This window comes from Pteropus alecto, unplaced genomic scaffold, assembly GCF_000325575.1.
Source record: "Pteropus alecto unplaced genomic scaffold, ASM32557v1 scaffold76, whole genome shotgun sequence".
Classification (NCBI taxonomy): domain Eukaryota; kingdom Metazoa; phylum Chordata; class Mammalia; order Chiroptera; family Pteropodidae; genus Pteropus; species Pteropus alecto.
The window spans coordinates 29,240,846-29,258,540 of NW_006443138.1; the positions used below are offsets into that span (position 1 = coordinate 29,240,846).

Consider the following 17,695-nt stretch of genomic DNA (forward strand, 5'->3'; position numbering starts at 1 on the left):
CGTTACTTAGCTTCAGCGCGAACCCCCGCCGGAGCCTGGGTCAGCCCTGTTTCCTAGCCCATAACACGCCTTTCCCTGGAAGGCGCCGGAGGCCTGCGGGACGCCGAGTCCCGGTCGCCCGAGGGCGCGGGGAAACGAGGTGGCCGAGCAGGGAGAAGGCGGAGCTCGCAGCGTCTCGCGGCTGGGCCTGGGGCGGGGCTAGGTGTCTCGCGCAGGGGGCGGGGCGCGGTGACGTCAGCGGGCGCCCGGGCCGTGCTGTGGCTGTGGCGGCGGCGGCGATAGTGGTGGCGGCGGCATTGGCGGTGGTGGCGGCTCCCGGGCGGCAGCAGCAGCAACAGCAGCAGCCGGGAAGAGGGTGAGACGACCGCGGTGGCGGCAGCTCGGAAGTCAGGCGGGACCTCCAGCTTCCGGTCTGTCGCTGGCTGGCCCCAAGGCTCTTTTGCCTTTTTTTATTTACCCTGCCTCTTCCTCACGGCCCTGACTAGGGCAGGGCAGCGCGCCCCCGGGGAGGGGCGGAGCTGTAGGTGAGGCTTCAGGACCCCCTCCCCCTCCTTTCCGTGCCGGGGGGATGGGGAAGTCCGGGGAGCGGCAGACCCCACCCCAGCCCACCGGCGGGCTCCACCCAGGCGCCTTCGGGGATGGGGCGGGAGCAGAGGCATTAGGTGTGGGGACCCCGACCGGGAGGTGGAAGCTGGGGTCTCTGGGTGCTTGGAGAACGAAGGGTGGAAAGTTGGTGAGGCGTGATGTTGCGGGTGAGGTAGTGGCGAGATGGAGAAATTGGGGAACCTTGAGGATGGGGTGCGGTCAGGGTGGATTTGTGGATTTGGGTGACTGATGGAAAATGTTAAAAAAGATGAGGATTTCCCTCCATCCCCCGCTCTTTTTGGGAAATGGTAGGATAGGAGATGAAGGGTTGTATTTCAAAGGAAGATGAGCTGTGGATGTTGCCTTTGAGGCAGTTGAGAAGCTGTTGCACATTTCTACTTTAGGGTTTTGCTTTTCTGTTTTCTTTTTTCATTTTTCATCTTGGAGGGGTGGGTGGGTGGGTTGGGGAGGGAAGAGAATCCCTCTGCTTTTGGCTCGGGGTGGGTAAATTGTGAGCCTGGATGAATCTGAAGTTTTACACCCTTCAAAAAGAGTGAGATATTTGGTTAAGACAACTTGATTCAGGCAACAGCTTTAGGGAAATAGGTCCCATTACACTTAGAACCTTAACGGTGTTGTTATCTTCCATTGACTTTTCTGTGCTTAGGAGATCTCTTTTTACCACCTAATTTACAAGCTCTATCCTGACCTCTTAAGAGATGGCCTGAGAATCAGGTGGTTGCTTTGGAAGACACATTTCTGAGTAATAGTTGAAGGTGGTTGTGGTTGATTACTTTGGATGGATAAGATGAGCAATTTGAACAATTCTGTTGGAGCTAATTACATGAAAAAAAAGCTTAATGTTTTAAAGCACAACTGTCCTAGCTCGTTTTTCAATAGACCTTGACATTCAGACATTTTGTGTTCAACATAATTATTGATTATTTTCATTTCTCAATTGCAGATATCTTTATTAGATACTTTAAAAATGAAGTGAATTTTTTTTTTTCGGTAGGCCCCTCAATTTCTGAGAAATGTTCAATTTCTGAGTCAAGTGCTTTTAAAATGTTCTTTAATAACATTTGGGGGGCATGTGTCTGTCACTTCATAAGGAGATGTTACTAAGAGTAAACAGTGTTCAGTGCTCTTCACATCAGTGTTTCATAATTTAGCACATTAAATCAGAATCTTCTTTTCTGGGTTCTTGCTCCCTATTAGATTACAATATTCATTGACCTTACCTATCAGTGTCATGTAAGTTGTTTCTTGCTCGGAAATAGGTCCTGCGATGGACACGTATTATGTAATGGATGGAAGTAGGCATGACTCTTAATAATTCATTTATAGAGGAAGAGAAACCGTCATGAAATGGAATTTAAGCAATGACTTTCCCAAGGCTTACTCAATTTATTTGGGAACACAGCCAGAGAAGTGCTTTCCTGTAACCCAAGGGAGAAATATACGGATTTCAATGTCAGTAGTTGCAGATCATTGCCTTTCTTTAACATGCCTACTTCATGAGCAGACTGTTACCTTCTAGTAAATACTTCTGCTTGGAGAGACTTATAGGGAACATGATGTAGCTATTAAAAAAGAAAGGATGTGGTGCAATTATTAATTATAAATAAACGATTTATTAACTATTCAGATAGATCAAATGATAAGTTGGTACATGAATCATTTTGTTTTTGGATTACTTAGAAGGAAAAATTAAAATTCACAGTCTAGTTTTGGGTTTTAAATTATACTTTGATTTAATTTGGGTACACCTGGGGACAAATGCGAACTAAGATTTTGGGTGAAACTTTGTATATTGCTAAAAATGACATTTGCATGGTGAGATGTGATTTTTCTCTTTGTAGGAATGAAATTATATGATTTGGGGAAAGTATAAGGTACAGGTGACCTATTCCTCTTTAGAATTTATTATGACTTAAAAAAATCCCTACATTTTATTTTTCAAGAAGTGTCACTTGCTGGTCATTACTGTGATATCTTTGTTGAGTCTACTGAGGTTGTTTAAAAATTTTTTTCATTAGTAAAGTTAGATAAGTATGTCAGTCTGTTTATTCAACATTAATGCTGGAAACAAAAGTGAAGGTTCTAACAGCAATAGCTGCTTTTTTTATACACTAAATTTCTGCTTTTGGAATTAGTATAAGAGCTGTTAAATGTGCATTTTACACATACCATATCAAAAACATAGATGGAGAAAGACCAAGGAATGAAGTATTTTGGTTAATCAAATAATAATCAGTACATTGATTATCAATTTTCAGAGAAATATAATGTAATAAACAGCATAAAGGTTATACGGAATATAATTTATTTCTATGGCCCTTCAATATCTGAGTCTTGGGGCATGATTCATTCATCTATTCATTCAGCAGTTATTTATTGAGTATGGTTCTGGGTACTTTTTTTCTATTGAGAGATACAGTACTGAACAAAACTGACAAAAATTCCTGCCTTCATGGAACTTACCTTTTAAGATATCTTCTGGAGAAATGAAGAGGACCCTGGCACAGGAGTTTGATAAGAGGCATTGAGTTAGGACAACTAGGGGAATGCTATGTACTAGAAGTGAAGGAAAGGAAGTTTTAAAGGAGGGAATGATCAGTTAACTATGTCATTGTTTAAAGATGTGTCAGAGTGTCGAATAAGAGAATTCTGTTTGATTATAATATCTAATAACAGAAATGACTAAATGCTTTTTAGTGTGTGATTAGACACATGTCCCTAGGTTGCTTTATTACAATATTTTTTATTTGTTAATTTTTTCAGAACAAAATAGGCAGCCTGGGAGTGTATACTTGTACTGCACTAAGGAAAGATATGACTTTGTTGTTATTAATCTTATGTATACTTATATATTTTTTAAAATAGGTAATACAGGAATCAAATCAGAAGGTATAAATTACACAGGGAAAAGTCTGTCTTGTCCCATCCAGTTATTCCTGAAGGCAAATAGTTTCCAATTTATTGTTTTTCCCAACCAGTGAATTTTTTTTGCAAAAATATGGCATTAGCTATTTTAAAATTGCATAAATACAACAAGTATTTTAACTTCTAGGTTTTTTTTTGCAGGCTTAATAGTTTTCATAAGTCTAGCTACTGCAGACCTTTTGTTTTTTTATAATAGCTTTATTGAGAGATAATTCACATACCATACAATTCACCCATTTAAAGGGCACAATTCAATTTTTTGTGCAACCATGTGACAATCAATTTTAGAACATTTTTATCACCCCAAAGAGGAGCCCCCAACCCATTAGCAGTCACTCCCTGAACTTTGAGGTTTAAGTATTGTTTTACATATTATGTGGAAAAAAGGTTTGTGAAATACTTTGTTACCAACTAAATGGCAATGAAGCCATTTAGTGCCTACTTTTAACATTCTGTGATTGAATAGAAGCATAAGTTTGTGTAAAAGTCAAATTAGATTACACATGGTTGAAAGACTTTGTGAAATGATTTGATTATCTAGGCGTCTTGTTTCCATTATTCTTACATTTATCAAATATTTATTAAGTACCTTTTGTGTTCCAAGTCCTGGGCTAGACTAGATGGATTCCGTGTTAAATAAGGGGCAAGACCCCTTATTTTTACAGAGTTTCATTCTAGTTGGAGAAAGGGAAAAGTTAACAGGAGTTTGTGGTATTCAATTGGCCATGTACAGGGTTCTATATCAGCTCATAAGATGGATCTCTAAACTGGATTGTGGGGAGAGTGATGACATTTTAAGATTAAGTTGGATTTGGCAAAATGAAAAGGATGCAAGTGGAGGGAACAGCATGTGTAGAACTCCAAGGCAAGAAAGCTGTAGGGCAAATTGGGGGATCTAAAAGTAGTTTGGAATGTCGAGTGCCACTGTGAGATCCTTTTCGTTAAAAAGTATGTTGTCTTAAAAAGGCAAAATAATTACATTATTAATTTGCTTAAACTCTTTATGGATTGCTGTCACTTTCTAGCTGTATAACTTTGAGTGAATTATTTTATTGTCTAAAACTCAGTTAATTTTCTCATCCATAAAATGGGACTAATAGTCTTGCCTCATGTGATTGTTTTGAAGAATAAGCGAGATAATACAAAGATTTTAATAAAACGCTTGGAATATAATAAGTACTCAATAAAAATCAACTGCTCTGATGATGACAATTGGGTGGTGGTGATGGTGATTATAATGATGGGGATGATGCCCGATGTATGGAATTTCTTAGGATATTATAGAATCCCAGAGAATTCTCAGGAGACTGGAAAATGACACCTATCATTTTAAGTTTTTTTAGGGAGGAAGTGAATACCAAAAACATTAGACAAGTACTATCCAATAGAACTTTCTGTGATGATGGAAATGTTTTCTCTCTTCACTATCCAATATAGTATCTACTAGTCACATGTGGGTATTGAATACTTGAAATATGGCTAGTGTGACTGAGAAACAGTTGTTAATTTTATTAAAATTAAATAGCCATTGGGACTAGTGACTAATGTGTTGGGCAGCACAGTTATACATTTATAGATTGATGAATCTAATATTGAACTCTGGCAATATTTTAGAATAGATTATTTAAAAGGTAGTTTTAGAAGACTTGTCAAGAGAAATAGTGATCACGAGGGTACAACATGGATTCACTGGGTCACATCAGACAGTAATTCTAGTTTCCTAGAATTTACATGGTTCCTAAACAGATAAATAAAGGAAAGGTAGTAGTTGTAATGTGTCTGGACTTCATTCAGACCTTTTCATGCTGTCTTTGTGGTAAGTGAAAACATATGTCCTATGTTTTATGAGAATAGGGACTGTCATATGTTCTCTACAGGGCAAATAATACTAAATATTTGACAGATGAATGGATTATAATACAACTAAGTAAATTCACAACTGGTTGTAAATAGCTATATCCAGAAATTAGAGAGTTGTTTACTGGGTTTGAATAACTGGTGTTAGATGACTCACCCACCTGTATGTTGAAATGGCTCAGGAGTGATGGCATAGAAGATAGTGGCAATATGAACTAGCTGCCAGCATATCCTTACTGAGTGTGAATAGCGATATCCAGGTGGTTATTAGCTCATAGTAAAGAGGCGGAGGTAGAAGATTGTTGCTGAATAGCATGAGAATCAGAGTAACAAGGATTTTATGTAAGAGTTCAGGAATAATGGTCTGGAGGTGGCATTGGAAGAAAGATGGGTACCGTCTTTCTTGGAGGAATCACAAGACATTCTACTAAGACTCAAGTAAGCTGCAGGTTGCCAAATATGAAACAGCAGAGCTGTTCTCCGAGAGATATTTGTTATTTGCTTTTGCACATATCCTTTACTAGATTAAGAAAGTTTCCTTCTGTTCCTAATTTGTTAAGATTTTTCATCAGTAATAAATGTTAAAATCTACCCGATGCATTTTCATATCTATTGAGACAAATGTGTTTTTTTTTTTAACCTGTTAATGTGGCTAATTACGAGTTTTTAAATTCTACTGGTTAAAGAGTAAACATTTTTTTTCTTTTAAAAGCTTTCACTTATTTGAAAAAGATTATTGATAGAGACTAATTTTGCCTGCCTGCCTTTTCTCTGTGTGTGTGTATAATTTTCTCCTTGTACATACAGAATTTACTCTTGCTGACCTTTTCAAGGCAGAAAAACTCATTCGAACTTATGATTAATCAATAAGAAGTTATTAAAGATCTAAGAGACTCATAGGATTTCTTCTGAAATAAGAAGTACCTGTGTTTTACATATTTTTTTTATTACATTCCTTCAGATCTTTTAGGATACATCCCTTCAGATGCCACACGGGTGACTTTTCTACTTTTGTGGCAGTATTCACTTCATTTTCATTAGTGGGAGGTAATTTTGAGTATTTCAAAGAGTTTTGCATCCCTTTTCTAAACTGCTGTATTAAATTTAGGCTGAAGATTTGTTTGATGTTTTTCTCCCTTGCATAAATAAAAAGTTATTAAGTAGAAAGAATTATCGAAAGTAAAGTTATTGACCATTTCACTCAGTATTCGTGGTGGTTTTTCTAGTGGTTTGTGGTAATTTTATAGTATTGCCAAGTTTCTAAACCATTCTAAAATAATTTGATTGTTCTTTAGCTTAGGGCTTGGTATTTTTTAATTTAAATAGAACATAAATTTTTATCTGTTTCCCTGGTTGTTATTAAAAATAAATTAATTGAAAATGGTTATAAATTATTCTTTAAGTTTAAACTAAAAAATGCAGGTAATGTATAAATATGTATTTCTACATAGCATGTATATATACGTATATATGTATTTTTTTAAGCATTAATCAGGATTTCCTTGAAAAGTTCAAAATTAGAGGTTGACTCTTTAAGAATTTATATTAAAATTCATTTAACTGTAATAACAAAAATATCTGCTTTACAAATTTTTTATTTTTGTAGTTGTCCAAGAGTACATGTCTGTTTCCCTTTTTCTTTTTTTCCCTCATTCAAAAAACATTTATGGAAAATCTAGTATACTTTATTTGTGTAATGTTACTTTATCGTGCTCTATCTTAGCAGTAAATGTTTGAGACTGTCTTTGCTCACAGGATGCTAGTGACCGGTAAGGGAGACAAGTAAACAGGCTATTTTGATAGAGCGTAGTAAATGTTAATGATATGGACAGGAACTGGAAGGTGGAAGGCAATGGTGAAAGATGAGGCTGGGGATTGGGTTTGGATCATGAAGGGCTTTGTAAGTCATTTTAGAGTTTGGAATTTTTTTTTTTTTTTTTTTTTTAAGGCGAGGCAACCCTTGGTTGACTCACAAATTGCAAGGACCTTGTCAGCTTACAATCCCTTATTTTTTATTTTTTACGCCCAGCACCTGGTCTTCCTAGGTGATCTCTCATCCAAATACTAACCAGGCCTGACCCTGCTTAGCTTCTGAGATCAGACAGGATCGGGCTTGTTCAGGGTGGCATGGCCGCAGAGGAGTTTGGAATTTTACCTTGAGCAATGGCAAGACCTTAGAGAATTGAGTAAAGGAAATACAAATATATTTACATTTTACAAAGAGTGGATAGGAGAGGGCTAAGTGAGGAGGCCAACTAGGACGCAGTGGCCTTATCCCATTAAAGCCTGAAAAGGCAAGTTGTGAAAGTGGAGATAGAGAAGCATACAGTATTGAAAGCTCTAAAGAACACAGGACTGGGTAATTCAGTCTGTGTGTTTGTGTGTGTGTGTGTGTGTGTGTGTGTGTGTGTGTGTGTGTGTGTATACTTTTGAGGGGGGAAAAGACAGTTGATAGGGAGCGAGGGGACTAAGGTGACTCCCAGACTTTCAGATGGAGAAGGTAGGCTAGAAGCAGTGTTGTATAATAAGGTAGTCACTAGCTATGTATGAATATTTAAATTTATATGAATTTAAGTGAAATAAGGTTTAAAATTCAGTTTTTCAGTTACATTAGCAATATTTCATGTGCTCAATAGCCAGATAGAATGGTGGCCTCTGTATTAAACATTGCAGATATAGAATATTTCCATTGTCATAGAAAGTTTTGTTGCACAGCACTGGTCTGCAGTTTTTGGTAACTTACTCTTCCCTCAGAGGAAAGTCAAAATAATAGGTGATATTCTCCAGTCTCATAAGAACTCTGGCTCCACAATATCCTAAGGGATTCTGTGAGTCAGACTTAATTATCATCACCACCACAACCACCACCATCCAGTCATCAGATATAAAACACTTCCATGATCAGAGAAGTTCTATTGGGCAGCACTGAGCTAGAGGGATGGTGATGCCTTTCATTGAGCTATTCATAGCTATGTGGGGGCAACAGGAGTCTCTAGAAAGTACTGTCCAATAGAAATATAATGTGAGGCATGTATGTAATTAAAATTTTAGTAGCCACACTATAGAGTAAAAAGAAACTCTTTGATTTTATAATTTTTATAATATTTACTTATTTATTTATTTAACCCAAAACATCCAAAGTATCATTTCAACAGGTTGAAACATCATATTTAAAAATTATTAACGGGCAGTTTTGCCTTATTTTTTCATACTATGTTTTTGAAACCAATTTTATACTTAACAGCATATCTTAATTCAAGTGCTAAATTTTTCTCAGAAATACCTGATTTGTATTTACATTCTATTAAATTTACAGTTGAAAAGTGGGTTCATCTAACTTGTTCCAAACATGCTTAAAAGTTTTCTGGTAACTGAACTGAGTATGTTTTTAAATTTAACTTTTGATTACAATGAAATAGCTCCATAGTCTGCTCAGTCCCATAGTCTCAGTAGCCACATTTCAGGTTCTCAACAGCTCTGTGTGACTAGTGGCTACCATATTGGCCAGTGCGCCTCTGAAATAACCAAGTGCATTCACTTGATAGTTGGAAATTCAAGCCTGGAGCTCAGGAAAGAAGTGTAGAAACACAGTAGATGGCAGGACTATGAGGAACGTGGAGGTAAACAAGTTTGTGATTTTGGACAAACCAATATTAACTGCTCTGTCAAAAAAAATCTATAAATGCAACTGCTAAAATAGTAGATGAGTATGCAGCATATATATAGAGGTTAAGAGTCTGTGTAACTTTAGTGTTAGATGTGTGATCTTGGGCAGCTTACTGAACTTAAGCCTTAGTTCCTCATCTAGAAATAGCATAATAAAATCTTTCTCCCTGAAAGTTTTGCTGAAAAGGTTGAAGTATTCATGGCCAGTATTTACCATGTATAATACCATGTCTCCTCATTTTTAAGATGCCATTTCTTTTTTGGTGGAGTGTACCACCAAGTTAATAATTTACTCCTTTTTTGAAAAAAGAAACCTATTTTAATTATACATGTTGTTAAAAACTGAATCCCAATTTTAGAAACTTTAAATTAGGAAAAAAGTACATCTTAAAATAGAGAAAATATAATGAGTGTTCATTATGATCCCCATATTATGTTAAATGCTTTATATGATGTAAAATGTTTTTTAAAAATATGCAGAATAATGTGATGTTTCTATTGTAAAGTTTCATTTAAGTAGACTTTGTAATAGAAAGCTATTTTAATTCTAGAACTTTGAAATGTATCGTGGTCTCCTTGTCTTAGTTAATCCAGGAACTACTGAATTCTCTTTGAATCTTTTTGGATACTGTTAAGTTTACGATTTTGTACTCTAGGTTAAATCTATAGAATCTAAAGTCTGTAATTCTACATTTAGGTATATGCATGTAAAGAGTTATGGTTAAAAACAGTCCTTGGTAGAGTTTATTTAGAGATGTGTAGTAACAGGAGAAAAATGGACTCTCCCAGGTCAAAGGAATTATGATTTTTAATGGCTCTGCAAATTCTTATTCTGAGTCTTTCCCTCAGGTTTTATCTTGCCCATTTTACCTGTCGGTGTGCCATTCCTCAAGTGTATTGGAGAAGACAAGAAACAATTTCATAATGCCTACCCCATGCATTATATACCTAGTGTGTGTTAGGAAATCTTGCTCTCTTCTTCACAGTATTTCTCATATACTCATTTAGGTCTGAAATAATATTAGACATTTTGTATCTGTATCATTGCAGATAATGAAAATGTTTTATGATGCGTTTAGGGCCAACAGATAGGTTTGATATTATATGCCAACTACATTTGGTGGTGGCAGCTGGAAGTGCTGTGTTGGGAAGGATTTTGTGACCAGGTCCAAAAGGGAGAAATGCTCACTTGAAATAACAGTGACTTTTCCCTTTTTGTTTCTGTTTAAATATTTTTCCTTTTTAAAAAAGTGTTATGTACTCATTTGGAAAATTTTGACAACTGTTAAGAAGAAAGTAAACAGATTTCCTCTCATTCTTTTTGCTATGCTTATATGTATATTTGCAAAATCAAGCATATGTTAAATGTATATCCACTTTCATTTACTGTATTAAATATAAACATTCTTATGTCAGACATTAGTTATAAATACCTTTTTTGTAGGCAGCATGTTAATTCGTAAAGATTTCACTTAAACATTTCCCAATTGAATGAGTCCTAATAAACCTGGTATATCATAATTCATAATGTGGCCAGTTTTTTCTACATTTTGGATCATTTAAGTAGATTGGTTTCGTGTTTATGGAATTATCGGATCAAAAGATATGAATGTTTTTAAGACCCTTAGCCATTTTCAAACTTGCTGCTTTCCAAATGCTTTTATTATTTTAAGGAAGAAAATAAAACATTGAGTACCTACAGTTTTTCACATAAAGTTTAAAAATTTATGAAATGTTTCATACATGCATAAAGTTAGAATTATACAGTTACTGCAGATGTACCCACCACCTAGCTTGAAAAATAGAATATAGTTAAAAACTCTTTGTGTAGTTCTTCCTCATTATAGATATCTTTACGAACAATAGTGTAGATGTTTAATCTTATCCAGTATACAGGCCTGTATCTGAGATCTTTTGGGCCAGAATTCAGAATTTCTCAGATTTCAGAAAATTGATATGATGCATACACTATATATTATCTAACAATCCAATCAAGGTTTGGGAGTGCTTCTCAGTTCCTTCGTCAAACACATTGGTATTTCTGTATCAGTTCAAGTGTGGTTTTGTCACTAAACTACACTTGAACAGTTACAGAACGTTTGGATTTTCAGAGATTTTTGGAATTCAGTTTGTGGATGAGGGGTTGTGAATCTGTTCACTGTGTTTATTCAGTTTAATCAGTCTGGTAGGTTTTGTTGAACTTTGTGTTGAACTGTTCATGATGTAAATTGAGATGTGGGTGTAAAATGAAAGATAACTACAACAATTTAATATTTTAGAATTTTAAGAAATCAAATTATCAATGAGGAATGGAGTCACTGGGGAAGGCTACACAATCTAGAACTTGATTCTGTTGAACTAAGTGGTACATACAGATTGCTGATATAAGTAGAGAACAGCTGTGGTTAATAACCTTGTATTTGCTTCTAAGTATCTGCTTGATAAAATATTTGTCATGCTGAGAACTTCGATAGACCTTACAATTAACTTGATTAACTGATTGATAAGAATTATTAAAAACAACAATTAAATTGATTGTAACCTAGTAACCTTCTTACCCATAAAAAAAAAAAATGAATTGGCTACTGATAGGTGTTTTAAGTGTCACTGCTGCTCTTAGCAGAGGTGCTCTTTCTCAGATGTGTCACCAAAAGGTGGTGTTTTAGCCACATGGTTCTATAATTTTTGGTCTCTAGGAGTATCAGATTAAGGATGCCTGATGTTAGAAACGTGATATGCTACCTGCTGAGGGTGGAAGCAGAGACATCTGTGCCTTCTTTAACTCCTAGGGTTCTCATTCCCCGGCCTCCTGCTACTTGCAGAGACCTTATCAGCCTGCGGCCTAGCCCATTAATTACCATATAATAGTGCTGAATAGTTGAGGTCCTTATTTAAGCCCTTAGTTTTTAGTGACTGGGTGCATTTGTGTGTGTATGTGTGAGTAAAAGTAATACATCTCACTGTTGAAACGATTTAAAAAAAGAAAAGTATGTATGCAAGGGAAAAATTGGCTCCATCCGACTTTTAAGAAATAGTTTCTTACTATCCAAATAATTTCTGTGGCTATACAAACATATATATGTGTACTTTTTATATACTGATTGGATTGTATTATACAGGTCTGAACTTGTTTTCTTTTCCGCTTTACAATATATCATAGATGTCTTTATGAAGATTGTCAGATATAGACATTTAAGAAGTTTTTTTAAACAGTATTTTATTCTATAGTTTGGAGATATCTTTATTTAACCAGTCTCTTGTTGGTGGAAATTTAAGTAGTTCTTTTTTGCCGTTATCAGTAATATAGTAATAGATCATCATTGCACTTATATCCTTGAACCTCTGAAATATATCTTCTAGAGAATACTTTTAAAAGTGAGACTTCTTGGTCAGAGGGTATGCTCATTTGAAATTTGATAGTTTTTGCCAAATTGTACTTGAATGGTATTTAAAAGTTAATCTTTTCATAGAGTTCTTAAGGTAGCAGCACATTTCTTGCCCCTGGTGACATATTTAACTCTTTAACAAAATGAACTAAATCTTTAAAAATGTTGAAATTCAGTGTTATACCTAACTCATTTTCTGATGATAAATGCTAATCAGTGATTAGTGTAACCTGTCATGTTGGATTAATAATTTTGAGATTTAAGTCAGACTTTCACATATAATGCTTTAAATAGTTAATGGCTGATGTATTTCTAGTTCACCTTATCAGTAACTCATAGCACACCTCTGTTAGCCTATCCAGTTGTAATTAATTTGAAGTTGGTTACCATGTTGCTATTAAAGGATTTTCTGCTTTCTTTTGACTATGAATATTTGGTGTTCTTTTGGAGATTCAGGTTGTGGAGAGCTAGTATTACCCTTCTAATCTATGAGAATAGAGTGAGAGACTGCTGTTTGCAGTTGCATGTTATGCTTGTAGTTATTTGTGGGAGAGTGAAAATTAAAGGCTAACGTATAATCATTGTGTGTGGAAGTATTTGCATTTTTAGAGCCTGGCTATACTACAGGATTCGGAGTGGATGTCTGTGGGTGTCTGTGGAATAGGGCTGGGCTGGCTGGTGTTCTCTCTCAGTAGGTATTGGGACAATACTTTTCTTGTAAATATTCTGGAGTTTTCTAATATTCTACTCTTTATGGTTTTCCTGACCTAGCTGACAAGCTTGTAGTGTGAATATATAGCAGTGGCCAGGTCCGAACTCAGTTTTGTTGTTGTTCTTTTAAGACCTCATGGAGATTTGGTAATAAGTATTGGAAGTAGGATTTAGGATGTTAAAAACCTGAGATCACTAAAAATTGACCTCCACAGCTATGCCTCTTCTGCCTTCCATGTTTTCCTGTTTTATTTCAGCAGCATTTCCTTGCTTCCTTTTGGAGGCTTTGAAGTGGATTATTCTTACTATTACTACTACTTTATGGCCATCCACATATCCAGGGTAAGAGATAGAAAAAGTGCTTTTCCTTTTTGGAGTTAAAATTGAAGTTTTTCAGAAGGGACTTTATTAAAAAACTCAGGGGAGAAAATCCAGTAGCTCCCCACCCCACATACATATAGAAGGTTTTAAAAATAAGAGAAATGGGTTGTCAAAAGCAATCAATGTTTTTTTTTTTTTCATTTTATTTTTTATTTATTTTAAATAATTTTTTTATTTTTCAGTTACAGTTGGCATACAATACTATATTAGCTCCAGGTGTACAACATCTCAAATAGAAATTTATATAACTTATGAAGTGAGTGCCCCGATAAATCTAGTACCCATACATAGTTATTATTGGCTTTACAATATTATTACAGTATCGAATACAGTATTATTGACTATATTCCTTATGCTGTACTTTACATCGTCATGACTATTTTGTAACTACCAATTCGTACTTCTTCATCTCTTCTTTTTCACCTATCCCTCCAACCCCTCTTTCATCTGGCAACCATCAATTTATTCTCTATATCTATGAGTTTGTTTCTCTTTTGTTTGTTCATTTATTTTGTTTTTTAGATTCCACATATAAGTGAAATCATTTGGTATTTATCTTTTCTCTCTGACTTATTTCACTTAGCATATACCCTCTAGGTCCATTCATGTCGTTGCAGATAGCAAGATTTCTTTTTTTAATGGCTAATATTCCATTGTATATATGTACCTCTTATTCTTTATCCATTCATCTATTGATGAACATCTAAAGAAAAGCAATAAATCTTTATTGTAAAAATTATAAAATTACAGAAACAGGAAGGATATCATTTTCTTATTCTAACTTAACCTTTAGTTGACATTTGCTGGACTGGTAGAGCTTATAGATTTATTTCCTTCTACCTTAACTCTATCTCAGATTGATGCTGGAGAATGGATGTTATATATGATACTTCATGTCTAAAGAAGATTGGCATCATGTCTAAAGTAGATTGGCATTGACATCCTTGGTGGGTGTATGTGGGTGTCTATGGTGGCTGGGCCTTCCCTCTCTTTTTCTCCCCTCCCCTTTCCACAATTTATCCTTGTATCTGTAAACATATAATTATTGAATTCATGCTATATGTCACGTAGTAGTAAGGGCTGTGGTTGATACACTAATGAACAAGGGGTGTATGTCTATGTATAACAATCCTATTTTTATAGAGTTTATGGTATAGTGAGGAATACAGACAAAGCATGTAAAGAAAAATAATTATAAATTGTAGTAAATCCTAGGGTGGGAATAAACAGAATTATGTGTTTTCTTTAGTTCCAATTACTACCTGATTCTGCAGTAAGTAATGTTTACATTATCATCATATTGTAAATTATTTGTTGGCTCTCTGTTTTCAGAATTGTAGACAAAGACAAGTATAGATCAAAAAGTAAATGTTATATACTTCTATAATGTAAAAGTAGTGGTATGTATAATTAGTGGGAGGAAGCTGAATGTATTGAACTCTAGATTCTTTATCTTGTACTGAATGGATGGTGGGAAGTTAAGAGTGTAAATTTGATAGAGAAAAAAAGAAACAGAAGTTTAGGTATATTAGTTAAAAAGATAACGTTAATCATTATAAAAAGTAAAAATAAACGGTAGCCCCAGAAAAATTAGAAAAAAGAGAGGCTATGAACAAAATTTCTCACTTTTTCTGGGGAGAATCTCAAGAAAATGTATTTAAAGATTTAGATAATTCAAGCAATAGTAATTTATTCATTCATGTAATGTATATTTACTGACTACTTTCTATATGTCAGGCCCCAGTCTAGGTGCTGAGGTACAGTAGTAAATAGAAAAGGGAAAATTTACTGTCCTCATGGAGCTTTCATTCTAGTGAAGGAGACTTATGATAAAACAGGGAAGTGAAACAAATTGCATATTATATGGTAATAAATACTATGAAGAAAAAGTTACATAATCTAGAGTTATAGAGTTAACTATTAGAATTAAAAGCAGAATGGTCAAAAGTAGTTATCTCTCATGAGAAGGATGGAGAGAACTTTTATTATTTGAATTTTTATTTATTTCTGTATGCATGTATTCATTTAATAGTAATATTTAATGTCACAGGTTAAATATATTAATAACATATAGTTCCAAAACGGACACCAAATATATTTGCCTTCAAATGTGCTTATAATTTTTTAAAGATTATTGTTTAAATGAAAAGTCATAACATCAAGACCACAATAAGATAACACTTCATACTCATTAGGATGGCTGTAATAAAAAAGATGGACAGTCCAAGTGTTGATGAGGATGTGGAGACTTTGGAACCCTCATACATTGTGGCTAAGAATGTAAAATATTGCATATGTTTTGGAAAACAGTTGACATTTCCTTAAAAAGTTAAAGACAGAGTTTTTATATTGCCCAAACAATTGCATGCTTAGAGGTGTATACCCAAGAGAATTACAAACATATGTCCATACAAAAACTTGGACGTGAATGTTCATAGTAGTGGTATTCTTCATAGCAACAACCCAAATGTGCATCAGCTGATAAATGGATGACCAAAATGTAGAGTATCCGTACAACAAAATACTATTTAGCCATAAAATGGAGTGAACTACTGATATATGCTACAACGTGAGTGCACCTTGAAACATTATGCTAAATGAAAGAAACCAGACACAAAAGGCCTCGTATTTTATAATTGCATTATATGAAATGTCTAAAGTAGGCAAATCTGTGGACATAGAAAGTATATTTGTTGCCAGGGCCTGGGGAATGGGAAATGGGAAGTGACTCCTTACAGGTTCATAGGCTTCTTTTTGCAGGGTTGAAAATATTCTGCAATCAGATATGGCATGATTGCACAACATTGTAACTATACTAAGAATCAATTGTGCAGTTCAAAGTGGTGAATTTTATTACATGTGAATTAAATCAGTTAAAAAATGCTGAAGCAAAACTAAAAGACATACAAATATATTGATTCTCGGTGGAGCATGGAGGAAGAGAACGGAGGGTATTACAATATGGGGCTTTTATCAAATGAAAAATGACCTTTTGGCCTCTGGAATTTCTAATATGTCTTTCACCCTCAATTTGAAAATGTTTATCAAAATAACTGCTATTGTCATATCTCTTAAATATGTTGGGTTGAGAAAATAAAATTAAGAATCATTAATAAATTGGAAAGAGGCAAGACTATACAGGCAAGGAGACTATTTAGGGGATTATGTTGTAATAGTACGGGCCAGACAGGATGATATTGTAGCAGTAGGGAGGGAAAGGAAATATATTAGAAAGATAAGAGTTCATGATACACAGTGATTGATGAGTTAATGAGAGTTGAATACTGGAGTGAAGAAAGAGGAGTTAGAATGAATTCTAGCGAACCTAGGGAACATAGGAGGAAAGAAGCCTGTTTTGGGAAAAATATATATTTATTTAGTTAGAACTGTTGAGTTTCCTGTAGGAAATCTTGGTACAGTAAGTAGCTGGTCATATAAGTCTGTAGCCCAAGGGAGAAGCCAGAGTTGGTAAAATAGAGAAAATCTAAACTAAAATATGTACCTACCTAAAATAGGTAATAGTTTAAACAAGTTGAAACAATGGCTGTGGATGAGATTACCCAGGGAAAGTAAAACAGTGGGAGACAAGAACATGTTGGAAAGAGCTCTAAGATATATACCAGTATCTTAAAGGTAGGCAGAGGAAGAAGAGCCAATAAAATGTACAACAAGGAATTATCTTGGAGAGATAGTAGGGAAACCAGAAAAGTAATATTAGAAAGACCCAGGTAAAAGTTTCAAAATAGAAGTGGTCAGTAGTGCTGAAAACAGTAGACGTAAAGAGAATCCGTTGAATGTGGCTGTAAAGAAACTATTCTGGCTTTATTCTAGAAGTGGTATTGGGAGTTTTTAGTAACTAGAGCCTTATCTTGAGGCAGTATACCCTTTCTGTTGGATATCTTTATACGACCTATCCCCCAACTAGTTTTATTTTGTCCATTGGTAAAAATAGTATGTGCTCATAGAAAATTATGATTTGGAGAGAAAGTGAGATCACCACCAGAAACCTTACTACCTAGAGTTATATATTCTGCTGTAATTAAAAAAACAGTCAAACTCAAAACTCGGGTAGAATCTGTGTTTATAACTTTTTTCTTTTTTCTTTTTTTCCTCTTTGGTTTGACAACAGATCACAAATCTCTCTTTAATTAAGTATAGAGCCA

The 17,695-nt window shown here is 35.1% G+C and overlaps 1 protein-coding gene and 1 pseudogene across 1 annotated transcript in view; one reads left to right on the top strand and one right to left on the bottom strand.

Annotated features, from left to right (window-relative positions):
* Positions 1-272: 272 nt before the first annotated feature.
* The window catches only part of ERC1 (ELKS/RAB6-interacting/CAST family member 1), a 480,046-nt gene continuing 462,623 nt past the window's right edge, over positions 273-17,695 (top strand). The window contains exon 1 of the mRNA XM_015598545.2: positions 273-355. The gene's annotated coding sequence lies outside the window, so the exon portion shown is untranslated. The remainder of the gene's footprint in view (positions 356-17,695) is intronic.
* Positions 7,410-7,527, bottom strand: LOC112472474 (annotated as a pseudogene).